The 12,709-nt window shown below is 45.7% G+C and overlaps 1 protein-coding gene across 1 annotated transcript in view; it reads left to right on the forward strand.

Moving 5' to 3' along the window:
- Window positions 1-7,415, forward strand: part of LOC100081081 (ATP-sensitive inward rectifier potassium channel 12) — a 104,982-nt gene extending 97,567 nt beyond the window's left edge. Inside the window, exon 4 of the transcript XR_003756243.1 lies at window positions 4,768-7,415. The gene's annotated coding sequence lies outside the window, so the exon portion shown is untranslated. The remainder of the gene's footprint in view (window positions 1-4,767) is intronic.
- Window positions 7,416-12,709: the final 5,294 nt, after the last annotated feature.

Consider the following 12,709-nt stretch of genomic DNA (forward strand, 5'->3'; position numbering starts at 1 on the left):
CTCTCCCTCGTACTGAAGCTGTGAGCCCAGTGGGGGACAGGAACTGTATCCAACCTGATTGACTTGTATCTACCCCAGCGCTTAGAATAGTGCTTGAAACATAAGAGGTGCTTAATCAATACCATAGCAGATAAAAAATCAACTCAGGCCTCAAAACCTTCCTGCAGAGGAAATCGTTTTAAGCTCCATCGAGAGGGGAAGGTGTTTCAAGTTACCTCTATCTTTACCCTCTCTCTCCCGCCCTTCCTCCTTCTCTCTCCTCCCACCCTCTCTAGAAAATGAATCCAAAAATCTACCCTCCTTCTGTAACATACTAACATACTAGACTAGGAAGACAAGAATACGATGAATAGGAAAACCCAGACTCCAACCAAGTAGACCCTGTATCTACCCCAGCGCTTAGAACAGTGCTCTGCACATAGTAAGCGCTTAACAAATACCAATATTATTATTATTATCACTAAACCTAAAGTAGATCACTTTTGGCCTCATCCTTTAGGGGAAGAAGATGAAAAAGGAAAAGGAGCAGAGATAGTACCGTTACACAACACCTGCTGTCCCCCTTCATGATTCTAGTATCCTGCACGATTGACTCTAGGTAGCAGATTCTGTGAGCCCACACCATCACGCAGATGGACCACTAGTTAGCTGTCTTCGGATTCCTGGGGGAGCCATTTCAAAATTGCAACATTTCTCAGAAACAGCTTTATTTGTGAGGCCTATATTGGGCTGAACTGCGACAGGCACTTTGAGGAAGACGAGAAATTGGGAATCAGAGGTTGTTTCAGTCCGCTGATGAGATTTCCTTGCATTGAGATCCCTTGAATCCGGCTCCATTGTTATTGATTTTGTTTGTTTTAAAAATGAAAATAAGCTTAACCAAAGTGCACAACAACTTTTGTAGGGTTCATCCTTTTTCTCTGTGAAGATATTTTCTGGGTGGCTCCTAACCCTACCTGATGAGAGGGGCCATAGTGAGAGTTTGAAGGCGTTATATTCCTTAGCTTTTGTTGAAGTTTGCATTCATTCAGTCGTATTTATTGAGCGCTGTACTAAGCACTCATCCTCCTGCTGCTCACCCATAAAGAGAGAATATTTCGATTGTGAATACTTTTAACCTGGACTGAGCTACCTGCCAAACCCAGATTTATGTTGACAACCTGTCTCCAATCAAGGTTTTCAGTTTTCAACTCAGCAACTAATACAACAGATTACACTCTGCACACTCTTAGCAGACACTGCTAATTGACAGACTCCTGTAGATTCGGACCAAACTTTTCAGAATTCCGGATAACTTTTGTATCGCAAATATCTGTCGTGTTCAAGCCAAGATATTCTTAAAAGAGCATATTGCAGCAAAAATGGAATTCCTTTAAGGCAGAATCACATAAATATGATCTCGATAGCAGTCCTAGCACAGCGACTGATTGAGTCTCTGACGTAATTACCTATAATATGGTTCCCTGGTATTTTCATAGATTTTCACGAACTCCCATTGCACTAAATATGGCCTAGATAGATAGTAAGCCTTCTTTTAGGTGTCATGGTATCTAAATTCAGACACTTTGCTGGAGGATTCTAGAGTTGGCTGCCTATACTGGCAGAAACACAAATCGGGTTGCTATCGTATTTGACTGATGCCACGTTTGATGCTAATAATCCCAGTGAAAAATAATTTCCTCTGGGGTCATACCCTATGTCCCCTTCAAGTAGCAGCTCCTTTTTTTAAAGAGAGAAAAAATATGCACACCTAAACGCTCAACCTGAGGTTCATTCTCTTGCTTAGAAAATTCAAATCCTTTATCATTCATGATGTACTCAAGTGAGGTTAGTTGAGTTATAGTCAAATAAATGTCATGCAGAAATAAACAATACTGCATACACAGCAAGAGAGAGAAAAAGGGAGAGCTACCCAAGTTGCACCAGCCCAGGGACAAAGTTTGTGCATTATCACTTATCTGGCCTTTCTGGGTTGTTCCTGCCTGCTCTTTATTAATTATTTAAAATGGGTTGAAAGGAGCCTCTTGCATGAGAAAAGAGTTCATTTTCATTCAGTGATTTGCTTGGACATTCGGTTTAGCCTCAGAGTTCCCGGTTCTTTAAATAATGGAAACTGAATCTTGGGCTCAGCTTAATCTTAATTATTGGTGTTGCAGGCAGCAGATGAAAATTCTTCCTTTGCATCAGGGATGTTGGATTGATTGAAAGATCCACATCGAGCTGTGGCAGAGCAAACCCCAGGCCCAGGGCAGTGGAAGTCCAAGGAGTTAGAGAAGCAATGTGGCCCAGTGGATAGAGCATGGGTCTGGGAGTGAGAAGGGCCTGGATTCTAATCCCAGCTCCACCACCTATCTGCTGTGTGACCTTGGCAAGTAACTTCACTTCTGTGTGCCTCAGTTATCTCATTTGTCAAATGGGAATTAAGACTGTGAGCCCCATGTGGGGTATGGACTGTGCCCAATGTGTTGAGGTTGTATCTAACCCTGCGCTTAGTAGAGTGCCTGGCACAGTGTAAGCGCTTAACAAATACCCTAAAAAAATGAGTTTTCCCACTCAGAGCTCACCTGCACGTCCCTTTAGCCAAGCGAACACCGAACTCTCCTTTCCATTTTTCTGGCTTGATTGTGGCTGTAGGAAAGGTGTGAAAATGAGTTGTTACCGGGAGGTGGGGTTGGGAAGGAGGTGCTGGAGGGATGGTCACATGGGCCTCCCTGCCTACACTGGTCTCCATGGCAACCACAGAGCGGCTCCTGATGGTCATGGGCTCAGAAGTGCTGCCATTTTTTGCCCCACTCTTCAGATGGCCCTGCCTTAACCTCTCTATTCCCTAAGTTAGAAAGAGGGAAGCGAAAGACAATGTAACAGCAGAATTGATATAACTCAGAGCCACCCAGAAGATTAGATTCGGTCTTTGCCAAAGACCTTCCAAAAGGTGAGACTTGAGTCAAGTTAAGAAAAAAAGATGGACTGATCATCTGCTCGCATGATTTTTAGGATATACTCTCCTAAGCCCTTAGTAAAGTGCTCAGGACCCAGTAAGCAGTCAAAAACTGCCATAGATTGATTAGGTAGTTTAGGAGATTAAAAATGGCACTCCAAACCTGCTCTTACCAATATCTCTGACATGCAATATAGTATCCCCAGCCAAAGGAAGAGAGTAACTAAGCATACTTAAATGTGGTTCATTCAGAGAACAAAATATGCTATATAGCCAAAGTAGATGTCGAGAAATTTGGCGTCCGACTGATTAAGTATACTGCTTGTTCAATGGTAAATGGACAACATGACAGATAGGCAATTCCTGGTGTCCTCACACCTCAAGAAGAGCACTTTTCTTTTAGCACCCAAGATCTGGTATCGTGAACACGAGATGATGACTCAGTCTTGCTACTGCAAGTCCTTGGCCGCCCAGCTCAGTATAGTGTAATTTACTCAGTGCTGAGAAATCTTTCAAGGAGTCTAACCAGGATGAAGGTCTCTTGTTCCACTGACGTTAATATTTTAATCCAAAGCTCCTCTGTTTCCTGTCCTTCTTCCCTTTTCCAGTATACTTCCACACAAACATCTTGGATCCCGCCATCCCCCCCCCCCCCTTTTCTCATGGGATAGTTTTCTACAAATGGTCTTCGGTCCAAGTTGGGTCTCTAGTTTTGAGCAGCTACCTGGATTGAACTCATGTTGGGTCAACATGGGGAGAAGATATGTTTGTTTTGGGTCTTTCCACTCGAGCCACGAGTTCAAGTCGGGAGGGAAAAAAATCTTCTCAAGGCATTTCCATGTCAACAGTTGGGAAAGAGTTTCATGTGACAGACTACATCGTCTCATTAGGTCTTTTGACTTCTTGAGTAACAATCTCTACTGACTAGGCAAAAGTTGGAGGGGGAACTGCATGATCTGAAACCTGTAATTCTAAGGAAAATAACTGAAGTTTCAATTCCCTATGTCCAGGAGTGAGGATTCCATCCATGGTGTGTGACAACCGTGGAAGAAATGAAAATTCAGAGTCTTAGAGGGCTGTTTGGTCACTTGGTCATTGCGTTAGCAGTTCTAGGCGAGGCAAAAGAGTGTCGCTTGGATGGGATGGGTTGGCCTCAGTTCTCCTGTAACACAGGGAAACCTCGTGTTAAAGGATGTGCACCCTGACTAGGGCAAATGCCACCGTTCCTTCTAACATCGCAATAATGTTCTTCCCAGACATGGCACATTGTCTGAAGACTGTTCCCTAATTCCCTGTCAGCGTTCTAACCAAATTGTGTTGCGAACACATGTGATTGGTTATACTGCTCTAGGTGCAATCCCTCTCATCAGAACCATTTAACGGGAAAGACCTGCCCAGCAAAAGACCATTGCCATGGTCTTGTGGATAAAAATATTATAATGGAGAAGGTAGCAGACACCCCTCCTAAGATGTTGGACCTGGGCAGACCTCAGCTTAGCTTAGTTCAGGCAAAATGACTGTACCTCAGACATGTTTCTTTTAACCGGATTTGTATAAGAGCCTATCGTTTGGATAATATTAATCCTGAGAATGAATAAGCGAGAGTCAATCAATCAATCAGTCGTATTCACCGAGTGTTTACTGTGTGCAGTCCACCGTACTAAGTGCTTGGGACAGTACAGTATAACATGTAACGGACACATTCACTGTCCACAATGAGCTTACAGTCTGAAAGGGAATCTGGAAAGTAAGGCAGGGCTTCAGCGTTGTCCAAAAGTTACAGTTTTGCAAGATTTAAATGGAAACATCTCTTTCCTTTATCCTGGCAGCACACACTCAGACAAGAAGTAAGGTGATAAAGCATCAGGTGTTTCTGCTAACTCAGAGTTCCAGAATGACTGGGTAACTCAGCTGATTGCCTGAGAGGATCCCAGCCCGATTTACAAATGAACCACTCCATCATCATCGTCGTCGTCATCGTCGTCACTGCTATTTACTGAGAGCTTACTGGGTGTATTGAACTAAGCGTTTGGGAGACAGACAGCGAGCTTACAGTCTAGGCGGGGGAGACAGATATTAATACTCCTCCCAACTATTAGTTATTGTGAAGTTAATGAACCAGTAGGAGTGAGCCAAGAATGCTCAAGTTGTGGGCCAGGGTACCCAATGTGGAAGCGATATTTCTGAAGGACTTGTAATATGGGAAGATTCGCCTGATCTCACGCCTTGTCTCTCTTCTCCCCACGGTAAAAGTATTAGTGCTGTTTTCAGCACAGACCTCTGCATAAGAAGAAGGACTAATTTATGGCAGTTGACATTTCTGCAGCAAAGACTGCAGAGGATGTAGTATTTTTACTTTCACTGTTGAATCTCCTTCACGCAAACTCCCTCGACCTAACCTGTGGAAAGATGAAAAGTCCCTATTTTACGCGATGCTACTGTGTGAAAATAAACTTCAGAGCTCTGTCTTCCTTACCCCGCTCAACTTTACCCTTATCAGTGCCTTCTGGGAAGGCCCAAATAGGGAAAATCTTTGCATCTACCCTGGGGGTGGGGAATGATTCACCTGGGACAGTCAAGATTTGTCTGATCTTTAGCAGCCAGAGTAATACAACATCGGCTTTTCTTTTCTTTTTTCGCCGTGCCTCCTGTCAAGTTTTTCTTTTTCATCGGGGATTGGGGGAGGAGGGTGCCTGGTGTTTACAGGGCACCCCTCACTTGGGGAAATTCAGGCTGAGAGAAGATGAGTGTGAGGGACACAGATATTGAGCCTTGGAATTCCCAACCCACCTTCAAATAAATGAACAGCGCTTGAGTGGGTCAAAAGAAGCCTTTTCCTGAATTTGCTGGTTGGGTCAGGGCAACCTCGACCAGCACCAAGAAGTAGAAAGGGGGAGGCAACCAGTTCCCATAGAAGATAGCCATGCCATTTCTGGGTGCTCCACCTTATCACTAAGGGGCTGAAGACTGTGCAGGATCCAGTCCTGGGTCTAAGCTACTACATCACTGGCTCGTTTTTTCGAAATCCCAAGAAGCCATGGCCAGATGTCTGGTGTTCATATTTGTAAACGCAGTAATAACTTGAGGCTCGTCTTTCCCATTAGCCATATGACAGGGTCCAAGATGCAAGCAGAAATACGGGATACCAAAGATAGGCTGCGCGAAGGGGCCTTAAAGACTCTCGGATGCAGGGAAAATCTTTTCTGTACGTTGTGTGTCATGTCTGAGAGGAGGTTGGTTCGGTTGCTGAATGTTGGATGGGTTGTGTCACGGTCTGATCTGGAGTGACTCTATGGAGATGCTTTGTCCCTGGGGGATTGTTTTTTGTTAAGGAAGGCAGGGTGGGAGAGGCTGGGGTGGGGAATGAAGGTCCTGTAGATCAAGAGACTTCTCAACCGGAAATCTTTCCGCTTGCAGTTCAGCAGGTGGATCTGGTTGAGAACCAGCTACATGGTTTTCTCTGTAGTGATGGACTTTGGACCCATTCCCTCCCAGTTGTTGATGGCGGAAGCAGTTGAAGAGAGTCTCCTACGGCTTCCAGCCCCGCCGGCATTTAGGTGATAATTTGGATCCTTGCGTCTTCTCTTCTCTCTTGGCCTTTGGAACCTCTTTCCTAATCTCTCTCTCTCTCTCTCTCTCAGCTGCCACTGGCCACACTGACCCACCTTAGATAAATGCTCTTTATAAATGCACTAGCGAGAGATGAGCTCATCACCCTCCTCTCTTAGAAGAAATATGGATGAGAGAGAGAGAGAGAGAAAGAGAGAGAGAGGTTCTCGTTTTCCGAAGATGCCACTGGGGCCTCTCCTTGCCATGAGCCTCCTCTGCTTCCACTGATTCACAGTCTCTGGGATCATCAAATGCTGTATGAGAACTATTTTTTAAAAGGCCTAAGGTGTCTGAGTTTTTCAACACTAAGCAAACTACAGTTTCAACATCAGTCCCTGGATGACTGGCTTGCAGGCTGGAGGTTTTTTTTTTCTTTTTGTGGGGAGAGGGTAGATCCAGTGTAAGCTAGCATCCAAACTAGTTTAACTTATTCAGCTGTTATATTTATCGGCCTGAAACTGGGGTAATACAAAAACGCCTCCTTTACTTAACCTCCCTTGTCACGATGAAGGAAGAGACGGAAAGGCCTGGGGATTATGCTTCTGTAGGTAAGGCTCCTCACCTTCCCTCTTCCTCAGCGTTTCCTTCTTACTCCTCTTGGCTTCTCCCCGCAGACTCTGATTTCCTGCACCACTCTGAGATTGTACCCTGTCTGTCGACCTGTGAAGCTTGTGTGATTCGCTCTGAGAAAACTCCAGTATATTTCTCTTAAAGGGATAATTGGGTGATCTTTGACCTCTGTAGAAGTCTTCCTCTTTTGCCCAGCTGACGAGTTCAATTTAAACATAGATGATTCTTGTTTTTTGGAAGTTTTATTTTAATGGTATGGAGAAATTTAATAAATAAAATTAATTCTAATATGAATCAGCCCTTGTTGTCTATGTCATTTATCTGGTGGGAATTTAATCCTTGAATGCAAAAGATCATCGCTGACTCCTTTGGCCTGTTAAAGATTGCAGAGCACCTTTCTGAATTCAGCATTTCCATTCCCTGGATTTTAGGAGACCACTTTTTAATGGCATTTTTGAAGTGCTTACTAGGTGTCAGACACTCTTCTAGGCCCTAGGGTAGGTCAAGTTAATTGGGTCAGACGCAGTCCCTATCCCACATGGGGCTCGAAGTCTAAGTAGGAGGGAGAACACTTGGATATGTCAGTACAAAAAGCAAATCAATGCTGATTTAATCACTTGCATCTCCTTCCTATTACTTGCAAGAAACAGAACCCCAAGAAATTAGAGAAGCAGCGTAGCTCAGTGAAAAGAGTATGGGCTTGGGAGTCAGAGGTCATGGGTTCGAATCCTGGCTCCGCCATTTGACAGCTGGGTGACTGTGGGCAAGTCACTTAACTTCTCTATGCCTCAGTTCCCTCATCTGGAAAATGGGGATTAACACTGTGAGCCTCACGAGGGACAATCTGATTAACCTGTATCTTCCCCAGCGCTTAGAACAGTGCTCTACACATAGGTAAGTGCTTAACAAATACCAACATTATTATTTTAACTGACCCCTATTTATGACCACATGTACGGGGTATAACGGGGGTGACTCGGGCTAAGACACCTCCAGAAGGACAGAGCAGACTCAGACCCCAAGACTCCCAAGAGCACGTGCCCCAGAAGAAACGTACTAGCTCTTTTTGAAGAGCAACCTTGTGATTTTTACATGGATTTTTGGCCGGCGTGAATAAGGCAGAGGGGTACAGCTGGCCCAGGGCCATTCTGTGGCCCTTCTCACCAGCAGCGTTCTTTGTCCATGGTTCTGGAAAACTTTACGCCCGTGTTCCTGTACCCGTGAACATCCCCACCTCCCTGTCCCCTGACAAATACAGACACACATACACACACACCATCCTTGGAAAAACTGAAAGGAAATGAAGGCTTTCCTTGATAAGCCCTTCCAGTCCTCTAGGTCAATTGCCTTATTGAAGGCACATCTCCTGTAAGACTAAGCCCTCTTTTCTTCTTCACCCACTCCCTTCTGAATCATCCTTGCTTTTGGATTTGCTCCCTATATTCACCCCTCTCTCAGCCTATAGCTGTAATTTATTCATTTATATTAATGTCCGTCTCTCCGTCTAGACCGTCAGCTCGCTGTGGGCAGGGATCGTGCCTACCCACTCCGTTATATTGTTATATCGTACTCTCCCAAGTGCTTAGTAGAGTGCTCTGCAAAGAGTAAGTGCTCAATAAATGTGATTGATTGAATTGACCCATGGGGAAAGGTGGAATTTATCCAGTGCTTCCTTCCCTCCCTCCTAGACAGTGGAAAAAAAAATAATTCTCCATTCTGTGAGGGCTCTTTTCTCTCCCCTTAGAATTCCAACCCTGAACCCTACTACTGTGGTCTCTTCAAGAGAAGACCATGGGTTTAACTGTATTTAATAATTATAGTATTTGTTAAGCACTTACTCCGTGCCAAGCACTGTTCTAAGCATTGAATCTGGCAGAGCTCTTCTGTCTTTTCCCAGGGTTACTCTACCCCATACCAGAAGGGGAGAGAGAGTTATTCCTTAGGGAGAGAGAGTTATTCCTTGGTGACCCGGTAATTAGTCTGATGATACGCTCGGGCCTAAGAGGAGCTATTATTATTTTAACACGTGTTAAAAAATTCCATCATGTAAAAGGTAAAGGGGTTATGCATACCTACCATCAAGGAGTTACATGCTAAAGGAACGTGTCTGTGGTCTGTTGGGGATTGGAATGCTTTCTGATTTTCCTATGGGAAAACGTTGTATCATTTTCCTTCTTTGCCCGTCCTTTAGGGAAAAATGTAATCCGCTTCCTAGAGAAAAGTTTTGGGGGAAGGAAGGAAGGGGGCTTGGAAGATGTAGAGTAGGGTGTTGATTGAAGCTGTGAAGCCAGGAAAAGGAGAAGGGATCAAAGGAGACTGAAAGGAATGAGGCTTACCCACAGTGAAGTAGCAGGCAAAGGAAAAGAAGGAAGGGACCCATTTTTGACTACTTTCCTTTTGGGGCAAGGTACCTTCCAAAGGCTTCCGTCTCCACCCCAGGTTGGACACAGTCCATATCCCACATGGGGCTCACGGTCTCAATCCCCATTCTCCAGATGAAGTAACTGAGGCACAGAGAAGGTAAGTGACTTGCTCAGAGTCACACAGCAGACAAGGGGCGGGGCCAAGATTAGAAACCAGGTCCTTCTGACTCCCAGGCCCATAGTCTTTCCACTAGGACATGCTGTTTCCCTGGGGTCTGGGTCAGCACACACCGAGGTCCAGTCATCCACTCAGCCAGTGGTATTCATTGAGCACTTACTAAGCATGCTCGGTGGGCAAGGGATGGGTCTGTTTATTGTAGTATTGTACTCTCCCTAGCCATTAGTACAGTGCTCTGCACACAAGCAGCGTGGCTCAGTGGAAAGAGCACGGGCTTTGGAGTCAGAGGTCATGGGTTCGAACCCCGGCTCGGCCACTTGTCAGCTGTGTGACTTTGGGCAAGTCACTTAACTTCTCGGCGCCTCAGTTACCTCATCTGTAAAATGGGGATGAAGACTGTGAGCCCCACGTGGGACAACCTGATCCCCCTGTGTCTACCCCAGCGCTTAGAACGGTGCTCGGCACATAGTAAGCGCTTAACAAATACCAACATTAATTAATTAATTCATTAATCTGAATGCATGAATGAATGAATACAATATAACAGAGTTGTCAGACATGTTCCCTGCCCACAACGACCTTACAGTCTAGAGGGGGAGACAGACATTAATATAACAATAACAATAATATTAATGGGATAATAATAATTTATAATGTACAGTTAAAGAAACAGTCCCCTAAAAGAGCCAAAGAGGGTCCTCCTGAGAGTAGCTTCTTTCCAGGAATAACCACTAGCGTGATCTCGGAGTCCTCCCTGGAAAGGGAATATTTGAGATCTTTTTCATCTCTTTCTCTCATCCTCTCTGCCACAGGTTATGTCGATGCCTGGCCTTTCCCCTCCTCCCCTGCCCACCCCCGAAGCAGAAAAAGACTCCTCGCGGTCCGAGGGGCCTTTTCCACTTCCCCGCCACATGACACAGCGGCATTCAGCGCCGGCAGCTGCGGCTCCCGGAGCCCGAGGCAAAGACAGAGCTGGTAATTAAGAGAGCACCAAGGTTAAAAAGCGATGCCCTGCACGAGGCCACCATTTTAATGAACTTTGCTAAACCGCCGGAACATTTGTCTATCTAGAAAAAGACATCGGCGATGGCGATTTCCTCACCGAAGGCTGCCGTTCTCTCCGGCCTCCTCGGAATCCGAGCCATTTCCCCCACCGCGCCCCAGGGCCTCAGCCGGAAAACGAGCCCTCTGCAGCAGTTCTAGATCCAGGTGGGAAAGCAAACAGACTCCCCTTCCCTTCCACCTCTCCCTCCCCACATCTTCTAGCCTCGCCTACCGCTGTGGGTTGGGATGGGATTTTTATTCAAGGTGGCGTACCCAGTAATTAACCATATGCTATCATTCACAGGCAGGGCACGTTGGCCGGGGGTGACTCGAAAGCACCATTTCAGGCCAAAAGACCATGTGTGGCAAGACCACTGATTGGAACAACCGCAGCCTTGGGAAAGTCATTCAACTTCTCTGTGCCTCGGTTTCCTCATCTCTAATATGGGGATTCAGTGCCTGTTCTCCCTCTCTGTGAGCCCAGTGTTGGACAGGGACTGTGCCTGACCGGGTTATCTTGAATCTACCGGTGCTTAATATAATGCTAGGCAGAGAGTAGGTGCTTAACAGATATTATTGTCACTATTATTATTAATCAAAGGACCTCCGAATCTAGAGGGACGCAGAGAGAAGGGTTCAGGGCGGATGGTCTCCCGTGGACTCCGTATTATCTCCCAGAAATTTGCTTCTTTGCATCCTGTTTATGTTCTCGTCACTGCTGTAGAGGCAGCATCTCTGCAGGCACTAAAGGTCCAGACAGAGGGAAGGCCCCGGCTAAATTCAATTTCCAGAGGTCAGCGATGGTGCATCGAGAAGGAAAACATCACTCAACTTCCGGCACTAAATTGACCCCAAGAACCTGAGGGCCACAGACCTGCTTCCTTCGGGCCATCTGAATGGCTGTGATCAAGAAGTCTATCTAGAGGTCTTCTGTTCTAATCAATCGATAGGATTTATTGAGTGCTTGCTATGTACAGAGCACTGTACTAAACGCTTGGGAGAGTACAGTATATTCCCTGCCCATATAGTATCCTCTTAGTACAATGCCTGGGACACTGAGAACCTGGCTTCTAATCCTGGTGCTGCCACTTGCCAGCAGTGTGATCTTGGGCAAGTCATTTAACTTCTCTGTGCCTTAGTTCTCTCATTTGAAAAATGGGGATTAAATACCTGTTTTCTCCCTCCCCGTTAGCCTCATGTGGGGGTGTGTCTGACCTTATTAACTTTTATCTACCCCAGGAGATAAATCTAAAGGAGAAGATGGGGATGTCTCAGACTCAGTCCCAACACCGGCTCAGAGTAAGTGCCGCTGTCTCTAAATTGCAGAATTCTTCCCACCTAGCTTCTCCCATTGGAAGATGTTTCCGTAACTGACCGTGGGTAATCATGCGATCTCCGGTAACACGTGAGCTCCTTGAGGGCAGCGTTTGTGTCTACTTATTCTAATGTTCTCTCCCAAGCACTTGGCACAAAGGAAGCATTCAACAAATAAAGGACGGAGAGGCAGGATAGACGAATGGTTAGAACACGGGCCTGGGAGTCAGAAGGACCCGGGTTCCACCCTTGTCTGCTGTGTGATCTCGGGCATGTCCCTTCACTTCTCTGTGCTTTAGTTACCTCATCTGTAAAATGGGGATTAGTGCTGTGAGCCCCAGGTGGGACATGGACTGTGTCCAGCCGGATTAACTTGTATCTAATTCAGAGTTTAATACAGTGCCTGGCGCACAGTAAGCACTCAACAACTACCATAAAAAATAATCTTCATCATCACTGATTGATGGGTAAAAGAGTGAGCTCAGTCTAGGAGCCAGCTGGCCCTGAATTCTGATCCCACATGGGCTTTGGCTAAGATTTTTATCTCCTTTTTCATATTTAAAATGGGGCCGATGCTGCTACGAGACTGACCTACCTGCTCGAGCTACTGAGTTTAATCAGCTAATGCCAGTCAGGGATCAAAGTGTTTCGCCCTGTCAATCTGAGGAATCCTGGTCTTGCCCAAATCCAGGG

This window comes from Ornithorhynchus anatinus, chromosome 2, assembly GCF_004115215.2.
Source record: "Ornithorhynchus anatinus isolate Pmale09 chromosome 2, mOrnAna1.pri.v4, whole genome shotgun sequence".
NCBI lineage: Eukaryota > Metazoa > Chordata > Mammalia > Monotremata > Ornithorhynchidae > Ornithorhynchus > Ornithorhynchus anatinus.